At 40.0% G+C, this 10583-nt stretch overlaps 2 pseudogenes; one reads left to right on the top strand and one right to left on the bottom strand.

Annotated features, from left to right (window-relative positions):
* Nucleotides 1–574: 574 nt before the first annotated feature.
* Nucleotides 575–1241, bottom strand: LOC106989901 (ribosomal protein L18-like; annotated as a pseudogene).
* Nucleotides 1242–1825: 584 nt separating this feature from the next.
* LOC113600098 (copper transport protein ATOX1-like) lies at nucleotides 1826–9987 on the top strand (annotated as a pseudogene).
* The last annotated feature ends 596 nt before the right edge of the window (nucleotides 9988–10583 follow it).

The following is a 10583-nucleotide window of genomic DNA, read 5'->3' as shown; positions in this document are numbered from 1 at the left end:
AAAGTAGCAAAAATTAAATCTTTCCCAGTTGTGAAGGTCAGAAGTCCAGGGTCAAGGTGTTGATAGGGCCACACTCCCTCTGGGGACTCTAGAAAACAATCCAATTTTTGCCTCATCCAGCTTCTCTTGGCATTGCTTAATTCCTGGCTTCATTGCTCCAATCTCTGTCTTTGTGGTCACATGGCTTCCTCCTGTTCTCCCTGTCTTCTCTGTGTGTCTTCTATAAGAATATTTGTCATTGAATTTAGGCCTCACCCAGCTAGTTCAGGATGCTTTCCTCATCGTAAGATCCATTACATCTGCAAGGATCGTTTTTTCAAATAAGGTAACATTCTCAGGTTCCTGGCTTTCGGACATGGATCTTTTTGGGGCACCTGAGTGGCTCACTCGGTTGAGTGTCCAACTTTGGCTCAGGTCATGATCTCACTGTTGGTGAGTTTGAGCCCCCGTCAGGCTCTGTGCTGACAGCTTGAAGCCTGGAGCCTGCTTTGGATTCTGTATCTCCCTCTCCCTCTCCGCCTCTCCCCACTTGTGCTCTCTCTGTCTCTCTCAAAAACAAATAAACATTAAAAAATTTTTTAAGCAGTGAAAATCTTTTTAATAACAACGCAGGGTCTGGGGTTAGTTTTTGTAGCCACAGCTGGCCCTGCGGCCTCTGGTGCGCTCTTGGATCCGGCCCTTGGATCGCATGTAGGGTTTGGTGTGGCTGTGTGGGGTTCTTGGGGCCTTGCCAAAATGCCTGTACACCTCTCGGCCCTTGCGCGGACCAGAGAGCAAGACGGTGCCACAGCCTTGGGGGGGTCCAGGGCCAACTGGTCGAAGGTGAGGATCTTGTCTCCAGCTTTGAGGATGCAGCTCCCGGCAAGGCTGCTCACATGCGGCACGCACACGCGCACACCTTCACTTTGGGCACCTCCTGGACCCGCAAGTCATTGGTTACCCTCCTGGCAACCACAGAGGTTTTGTTTTTCCCGCCAGGCTGCTTCATCTCCCGGATCATCCGGGAAAGGGACAGAGGTGGCTGGTTTGTGCGACTCATGAACAATCTCTTCAACATAACTTGGTTAAAGGTAGAGTTCGTCCGTCTGGCCAGAAACCGGTGCAGCTTGACCAACAGTCTCAGGTAGATGTCCTGGCTCTTGGGTTCCTTGCGCAGAACCTTTTGGTCCTTATTGTGGCGGATGTCGACTCCCATGATGGCGCCTCCTGCTCGGCCAGGTCCGGAAAGCAAACATTTAAAATTTTTTTAAAAAGACATGGATCTTTTTGGGGCACCAGGGTGGCTCACCCTGTGAAGCGTCTGACTCTTGATTTTGGCGGAGGTCATGATTTCACCATTGAGATTGAGCTCCATGTTGAACTCTGTGCTGACAGCACAGAGCCTGCTTGGGATTCTGTCTCTCCCTCTCTCTTCCTGCCTGTCCCCCACCTCAAAAATAAATAAACTTTTAGAAAAAGAAGATATGGATTTCTCCAGGGTCTACCATTTGGGCTACCTATACTTTCAAAACCTAAAATACTAATTATTTAGCCCTCCTCAGAAAAAAATCCCCAGTCTTTACTACAGGGTAGTGCACATGCAAAGAAGAAGGCCATTTAACTCAGACTACTGGAGGTGGGAGATCGAGAACACTTTATTCCCAGGGAAAGTGATGCTGGAACTGAATCTTGATGGTCAGATACAATTTATCCAGGCTTGGGGAGTGTTGGAGACATGAGAGGAGAAGAAAGCGGGAAAGTGCTTCAAGCAAAGGGAATAGCAGCATGTCAGAAGGCCAGGAGGAATAAAACAGTGTGGTATGTAGGTCAATACGAGTAGCTCAGCATGGCTGTTGTGTCAGGTACGTATCAGAGGAAGGCAATGGTCGGTTCATTAGAAACCAAACTAAAAATTTTATATATAATCCAACATACTGTAGGAACAATGATGAAGTTTAAACCAGGGAGAAAGGCAATGAGATTTACATTTTATAAGAATCACTTGGCACGAATATGTACCAAATACATTGGATAAGGGTAAGAGTTGAGTCAGGAGACAATTAAGAGGTTATCACAGGAATCTGAAAGCTGTTATGAGCCCCTGAACTGCACTGAAGTAGAACTGAAGTAGTGGCAGTAGAGATGGAGAAAATATGGGACTTAAAGAATCAACAGGACAGGGAGATTTAATTTTTACGGATGTGGCAAGAGTTGAAGAGATAAGATGACTCCCAGATTTCTGAATTGGGGAAGCAGGTAGATGTTTGTGTTGAATATGAAGATAGAAAACATGGAAGAGTGCATTTGGAGGGCAAGAGGGAGAATTCCGTGGTGCACTTGATGAGCTGAGAGTAGGATGATGGCTAGCATTTTGAACATGTTTGAGTTGTGGACATCTAGCAGAATCTACTGAATAAGTCCTTATATATGCGGGTTTGACAGTTAGGAAAATATTAGGAGTGGAAGTATAGGTTTGACTATTATTTTTATGCCTTTTGAAGGCCACATTTTAATGATCCTTGTCTGTTCCAAATCTTTCCGTGTAGAGTAGGTAAAGACATTTTCTTTAAATTGGTAAGATTAAAGGACAGTAGGATGTTATTCTTTACAATAATGTTATGATATGTTCATTACTATCAGGTAATGAAAATCAACCACCACTTCACTTGTATTTCTCCTCCTACTTTACAAACACTAATTAGTATTCAAATTGCTAATGTGTGGTGAGTAAGAGCTTCACAGAAATTATTCATATACTTCCTGGTTGCTGGGGATCCAATTTATCTACTCAGTTGATGGGACACACAGGAAGTGACTAACACAGGGGTTAAGGTGCATGAAGAAATAAGCAAAGCAAGTAGAATTTCCCTGATTTGAAAACTTACAAGGAATAAAGAAAAAATTTTCCCCTTTGGAATAAGTTTTCGGGTATTTTCCAGGGTTTGATTATCCAGTTGTATCTACATACAATATTTTAATAGTATATATCTTAACAATGAAATGTATTTCCTATTTTTCTGTCTTATTACCAACCTGTGGCTATTTGCAAACAAAGATTCTGTAACATCATTCATTCTCTTGGGCATTGTACTACCCCGTGTACTACTCCTGGTTTACTGAGTCCTGGATATGGAAACTGAGTTCAGCATACCATGCTCTTATCTAACCTTGAGAACAGTCTAGAAATCTTCCCATTGCCATCCCCAAATGTCCTAAACCATTTGAGTCCTTCTCATCCTTCAATTAGGAAAACTGCCTCCCCCCCCCACCATGCTATCATTATTAGTTCAAGTGAGTTAATTTTTCATCACAGTACCTTGTTTGCTTCCTTATTAGAATTGAGCATAACCTGATTTATCTACATTATTTTTTCTCAATTAGACTCAAGAGGAATTTAATTTCATTGATCTTTTCTATTTTGAAAGATTTGTCCTTTGAAAAACTTTTAGCTTTACATTTATTAATTTTTTTCTTTCCTAACCTTAAAATCCCATCTTTCTAGTGCTTCTTGTTAATTTTGCTGAACTTTTTAATATTCTTAAGATGTATGCTAAGAATCTACTCCTTTTTTGTTATTTCTTCTTTAATAATGAAACTATTTAAGGTTTATACTTTCATTCCTTACTGTGGCTTTTGCAGCAGTGTCTCATAGGTTGTTGTTTTGTTTTGTTTTGTTTTGTTTTGTTTTTAAGTAGTCTCCATGCCCAGCACAGAGCCCAGTGCTGGGCTTGAACTCATGATCCTGAGATCAAGACCTGAGCTGAGATCATGAGGTGGATGCTTAACTGACTGAGCCACCCAGGTGCCCATCATAGGATTTGATGTAAAGTGGTCTCCTTGTATTGCTGTCTAAACAGTTCATAATTTGTTTTGAAATCCACTGATTATTTAAAAGTGTATTTCTCAGTGTCCAAGTGGTTGGAATGTAAACACATTTCATTATGTAATATCTGATACATTCAATAGACTCTACGTTAAGAGTCAGCACCCATTGACAAAACTAAAAAGTGGAGCATTAACAATATCACTAATGCTCACCTATGCGCTTTCTTTTCTTTTCTACTGATCAATTGGACCAACCCTAAAATAAAACCACACTCTCTCATTACTCTGGCTTTATAATAACTCTTCGTAACTTATGGAAAGCCCCCATGTGATTCTATTTCTATTGTATTCTATCAGGGATAATGGCACGGTAAGGAGCTTCAAGGCCCTGACCCTCAACGGAAACACTGAAAACTGACAAAAAATGTCAGAATGAACTTTATAGGAACTCTGGAAAGCAGTCAACGGCTTACAGCAACCAAGCAAACACTTAATCAGGAAAAAGCAACTGAAACCTGGTAGGAAATCTTTGTGGCATTTCTAACCTACCCTTGCCCCTGGGGTAAAACTGCCCCACTTCCCCTGCTCGGTGGTGCTCTGGAGGACTCAGCCCATGGAGAGAGCAGAGCTGACCTCGTTCTCAAAGAATTGTGGTTGTTCTTGAAGGTCTAGACAAAAGTTTGCCTTTCCTTTGCCTGACTTGGAACTCTCTCAAGGGCAAAGAAGCTGCAACATGGAGGGGTTTTTCAAAAACATTTACAGGCAGAATTATTACTTTCTGGCACTAAGGATATCAGTTGAGGCAAACAACTGACACTCCACAAAGCCTGGGAGAGAGCCGCACCTGCGCTTGGAACTGGCAGAGGCGTCATTGCAGCTGCTGCCTCCACCACCACATCCACAGTCCTGCTGAAGCACGAGTCGACTGTGGACGTGACCTGTGAAGGTTACTCTAATGCAGTCAGTCGGGCGCTCAACTAGCTGGGAGGAGTTGAGTCTGACATTCCCCTGCCCAACAAGGTTTGCATAAACTCTGAGCACAGCATAGACACTCTGCTGGAGACCATGGGGAAAACAGGAAAGGCTGTTTCCTACCTCTGCCCTAAGTAGCGAGGGCAAGGGCGTGGACCCCTGGGCCCAAGATGGACCAAAGAGGGCAGGACACTAATCCTTTTCTGCCTTCCAGACAGACCTGGGGTCTGGCAGTCTTGCTCAGTGATGGGAGTTCCTGCTGAGACCCTCACTAGCTCTGCTCTTCCCTAGTGTCCCTGCAATAAAGTTGAGTCACTTTTGTTGGGGGGGGAAAAAAAGCCTGAGAGCAAGGCTGGGAAGTGAGATACTTTGAGGAATAAGAGTTTCAAAAATCTTCTACATACACCTGGGAATCTAGAAGCCTACATGTGTGCCCAGAGTGGAGCTCTCACACCTTGTCAGTAGGAATGTAAAATGGTATAGCCAGTGTGGGAAATAGCTTGGTATGTCTTTAATAAGTTAAAATAGAATCACTGACTCAGAAATTACCATATGATTCCACTCCTAGGTATATACCCAAAAGAACTCAAAACAGATCTTCAAATGAATTTGTGCAAAAGGGTCTACAGCAGCACTATCACAATAGCCAAAAAGTGGAAGCAACCCAGAAACTAACAGACAAATGCAGCATATCCTACACAATGGGATATTATCCAGCCGTAAGGAAAGCCCTGTCACGTGCTACCACATGGATGAACCTTAAAAACATTATGTTAACTGAAATAAGCCAGACACAAAAGGACACATACTCTATATTTCCATTTATATTAAAGACCCAGAATAGGCAAATTTATAGAAACAGAGAGCAGATTAACACTTGTGGGGGATTGGGGGGTGGGGTGGGAGAAAGGTGAGTAGGGATTAACTACTTAATAGGTTTGGGATTTCCTTTTGGGGTGATGAAAATGTTCTGGAATAGGTGATGATGATGGCTGGTCAGCAATGCAAATGTACCAAATGTCTCTGAACTGTACATGTCAAAGTTGTTACGATGAAGAATTTTATGTTCTGTGTATTTATCTGCAATTAAAAAAATAAGTGAAAACATAGTGTCTGGGTTCATTTTAGGTCATGTTTCTCCAAATACAATTAAAAAATTTTTTTAGCGTTTATTTATTTTTGAGAGAGAGAGAGAGGCAGACTGTAAGCAGGGGAGGGGCAGAGAGAGAGAGAGAGAGAGAGACAGAGAGAGAGACAGAATCAGAAGCAGGCTCCAGGCTCTGAGCTTTCAGGACAGAGCCCAACGCGGGACTCAAACCCACGAACTGTGAGATCATGACCTGAGCTGAACTTGGACCTTTAACCGACTCCAAATACAATTTTTAAATAAACCTGTCAATATCCTTGATATCTGCACATAGTAAATCTTCCAACTGATTATTAACATAGTACAGCTCTCTAAGTTGTCTTTACACCTTTTACTTACTTTAGTTTTAATTTTCTCTCTTTAAAGACGTTGCTTTCTTTGTTAGATTTTTTCCTAGACATGTTACATTTTACAATAATGTTTTTGTAAAATTTCATATATAGGAAAGAGTATAACTCATAATGCGTGGCTTGATGAATTAACACAGAATACACAGAGAATACTAAGAAATAGAACATTACCAGCACACCCCTGCCAGAAGCTTCCTTTGTATTTCTCCCCAGTCACCAACTCCCACCCTCGGCCCAAAACGAGCCACACTTTTCACTTCTAATTTAATGTAGTTTGATTTTTCATTGCTTCCGTTGTAATGAGTGCTTTTTGTTTCCTATTCAAGAAATCTTCCCCCTCAAGTTTACTAAACTCTTCTTTCATGTTATTACATTTCAGATAGTTCCATTGTGACTTCTTTTTTGACTCATAATTTATGTAAATGTATTTGCTTAATCTTCAAAAATCTGGGCTATTTTCTAATTTCCTCTTTTTTTTTTATTATTGATTTCTGGTTTAATCTCACCATGATCAAAGAGCATATTCTGTTTTCAATCCTGTCAAATTTGTAGAGACGTGCTTTATGCCCCAGCATAAAGGTTTATTCTACACACATCCAGAAAGATGTGAATTCTTTCCCTGTTGGGCTGAGTATTCTATGTATGCTATGGACGTCATTCAGGTCAAATCTGTTAATCCTATTACTTAAATCTTTACATTTAATGAGTGTTTTGATCTTTCCTTCCTTCCTTTCCTTTTTTCTTTCTTTTTTCCTTTCTTTCTTTGTAAGAATGCTTGACACCTATTCAGCAAATTTCAAGTATATAATACAATATTGCTAACAAAAGTCACTGTGCTATACATTAGACATTTGGAACTCATTCACCTTATAACTGAAAGTTTGTGTTCTTTGACCTACATCTCCCCTCTTCCCCACTGCCAGTCCCTGGAAACCAGCTTCTTCTCTGTCTCTATGAGTTTAATTTTTTAGATTCCACCTGTAAGTGATACCATATAGTATTTGTCTTTCTCTGGCTTATTTTACTTAGCAAAATGCCCTCCAGTTTCATCCACATTGTTGCAAATGGTAGAATTTCTTTCTTTCTCATGGCTGAATAGGATTGCATTGTATATACATATCAAATCCTCTTTATCCATTCATCTATCCATGGACCTTAGGTTGCTTTCATATCTCGGCTATTGTGAGTAATCCTGCAGTAAATATGGGAGTACAGATATCTCTTGAGATACTGATTTCATTTCCTTTGAATATATACCCAGGAGAAGGATTGTTGGATCATATGGTAGCTCTATTTTTAATTTTTCGAGGAACTGTTTTCCATAACGGGTGTACCAATTTACATTTTCGCCAACATTCTACAGGGATGAATTTTTGACTGCTTGTTTTACCACTCAGTGAAAGAAGTATGTAAATTTTCTCATTATCCTTGTGGACTTGCATATTCCTCTTTTTAGGTCTGTAAGTATTGTTTTATATATTTAAGAGACATATTGCCAAATGCAATATACAGATCTTGTTTCTACGCTGATTGAAAAAATATATTTTAAGACACCAGGGACATTGGAACACAGGCTATATGTTGGATGATATTAAGAAATCATTGTTAAATTTGTTGGATGTGGTAATATCTACTAGATATACCGACTAAAGGGTTTATGGGTTAAATTTTATAACATTTTATAGAATTTCTCATAGAGTAAATCGTGAAGACTGAGAAATATATTTCCTTTAAGATTTTTATATCAAGACCTCTACTTACAAAGGTATGATGAAGACATGATTGGCGAAGCTATGATTTATTACATGATAAATAAATCAAGTTGCTTGACATGGAGAGCTGGCCTCTGACAAGAGGCCTTAGGCAAACATAGACAAAACCTGCATTTTTTAAAAAACCACTAATAGATAGTTTTTCCTTTTATTTCTACACACACTAACAAACATTTTGGGAAAAAAAATCCAGTATATATACTTGTGGATGGGTGGAAACATTTTCAGAGTAAACTAAAAAATCCATGTAATGGTTAATTTTATGTGTCAACTTAACTGGCCTAAGGGTTACCCAGATAGCTGATAAAACATTATTTCTGAGTGTATCTGTGAGGGTGTTTCTGGAAGAGATTAGCATTTGATTCAGTAGACTGAGTAAAGAAGATCCACCTGCACCAACGTGGGCAAGCATCATCTGATCCATTGAAGGCCCAAATACAACAAAAAGGAGGAGGATGGATGATGTCCCTCCTCCCTTCTTGAGCGTGGACATCCGTATTTCCTGCCATCAGACATCAGAGCTCCTGGTCCTTAGACCTTCCGACTCTGGAACTCACACCAGTGGCCCTCTGGTTTTGAAGCCTTTGGCTCCAAACTGGGAGTTACACCATTGGCTCCCCTCATTCTCAGGCCTCTGACTTGGGCTAAATTACACCACTGACTTCCCTCCTTCTCCAGCTTGCAGGCAGCAGACTGTGGGAGTTCTTGGCCTCTATAACTGTATGAGCCAATTCTTATAATAAATCTCTTATACATATTCATATATATTCTGCTGGTCCTATTTCTCTAGAGAACCCCGACTAATAAAACCCATAAGAAAATTTTTGTTTATTTATTTTAAAAAAAACCCACAAAACACACGATCTGACTGAGGTGAGATTTCTGACTAAAATAAGTTTGCTAAGATGTAAGCTGTCATCAGTGCCCAGGGATGTGAGCCAGCAGCTTCAACACAGGAATCAGCTAACAAGGCTGTGAGCCACACAATATAAGAAGAAAATGCCATTGGGAGGACATTCAACTAGATGTGGCTTTTGGAGACTGACCATGTGATGGATGAAATGTAAACTAATATTTTCCCTCTATTTCATGAGTTTGAAACCACTCCCAAGCAGTATTTAGGACATTAGGGCAGAGATACTAAAAGTATCATTTTCCAATTGCCTGAGCCCACCTCTTTATAGCCCATATAATAAGTACTAACTTTTCCTGTTTTCAGATGTGGAAACAAGAGTTGAGACTTTAAGACATTACAGCCTGGGAGCAACCCTTAACTGGGGAAATACTGGCAAGCAGAATGCCAAGTATTCTATCAACATAATTGTAAGGAATGTATGATTATATCCATTAGACAGATGTGAAAACTGAGTTTCTGCAAGCTTAAGTGACCTGCCTAAAGCTAAACTCTAAGTGCTGGGTAGCTGGGATTTAGTTTGGCTCCAAACTCTACATTCTTTCTTCTGTATAATAAAGTCATCAATTGCACGCGCTTCAGATTAAAATGATCGTTTAACCACATTCATATGGGATTGCTTTAGGACACATTATCTTTAAAATGCTCTTTTTTGTTTTCTTTGCTAATTGTTTTATTTCTTTGCCGTTAAATTCATTTTTAGAAACTAAAAAAGTAATGCTTGGGTGCCTGGGTGGCTCAGTCGGTTAAGCATCCAACTTCGGCTCAGGTCATGATCTCATGGTTCCTGAGTTCAAGCCCCATGTCGGGCTCTGTGCTGACAGCTCGGAGCCTGGGGCCCCCTTCAAATTCTCTGTATCCCTGTCTCTCTGCCCCTCCCCCACTTGTGCACTCTCCCGCGCATGTTCTCTCTCTCCCCAAAATAAATAAATAAACATTAGTAAAGCAATGCTTGCTTGTATTGTTTTAAAAAAGATCAAATACTAAGAAAAATATAATTAAAAGTAAAACTCCCCCAAACCCTTTGTAGAGGTGACCATTGTTAAATTTCTCACATAGTCCATTGCAGAAAATTTCTGCCTGTATTCAAATATACACACATAGATTTTTTTTACTTCGATGAACCCATATTTTGCATACTGTTCTGCATCTTTCTTTTTTCACTTAACATAACTTGCACATCTTTCCATACAAGTATGTACGTCTACATTTTCGTTTTAATGGTCACGTACATTGGCATTCCATTTATGGGTGTATATCATTCAGGCGACCAATCCTGATTAGAGCTGTTTCCCCCTTTTTATTGCTAACAATACTGCAATGATCAGTCCTGTACCAATATCTGTGCATACTTACATGAATTTAAACTGAATTATAATCAAGGATTACCCTATAAGTCAGTCCTAATTTTGGTTATAATAAGTAATGGGACATAAATTTCAGAGACCCAAGAGACTCAACAGTGAGTTAAAAAAGAGTTACTATACAACATCTTTATTTTCCACTCAAAGCAACATATTCAACATTCAGATATTTCTACATTGGCTTCAGTCTGCTTGGGTGAGCAGAATTCTTTCAAATATCTGAGCTATCTGGACTCACCATGTTTTACCAAGATGATCATG

The sequence above is a fragment of the Acinonyx jubatus genome, chromosome D2 (assembly GCF_027475565.1).
Source record: "Acinonyx jubatus isolate Ajub_Pintada_27869175 chromosome D2, VMU_Ajub_asm_v1.0, whole genome shotgun sequence".
NCBI classification, from domain to species: domain Eukaryota; kingdom Metazoa; phylum Chordata; class Mammalia; order Carnivora; family Felidae; genus Acinonyx; species Acinonyx jubatus.
Note: the sequence above shows the minus strand (reverse complement) of the source record. Positions and strands in the feature narration are given on the sequence as shown.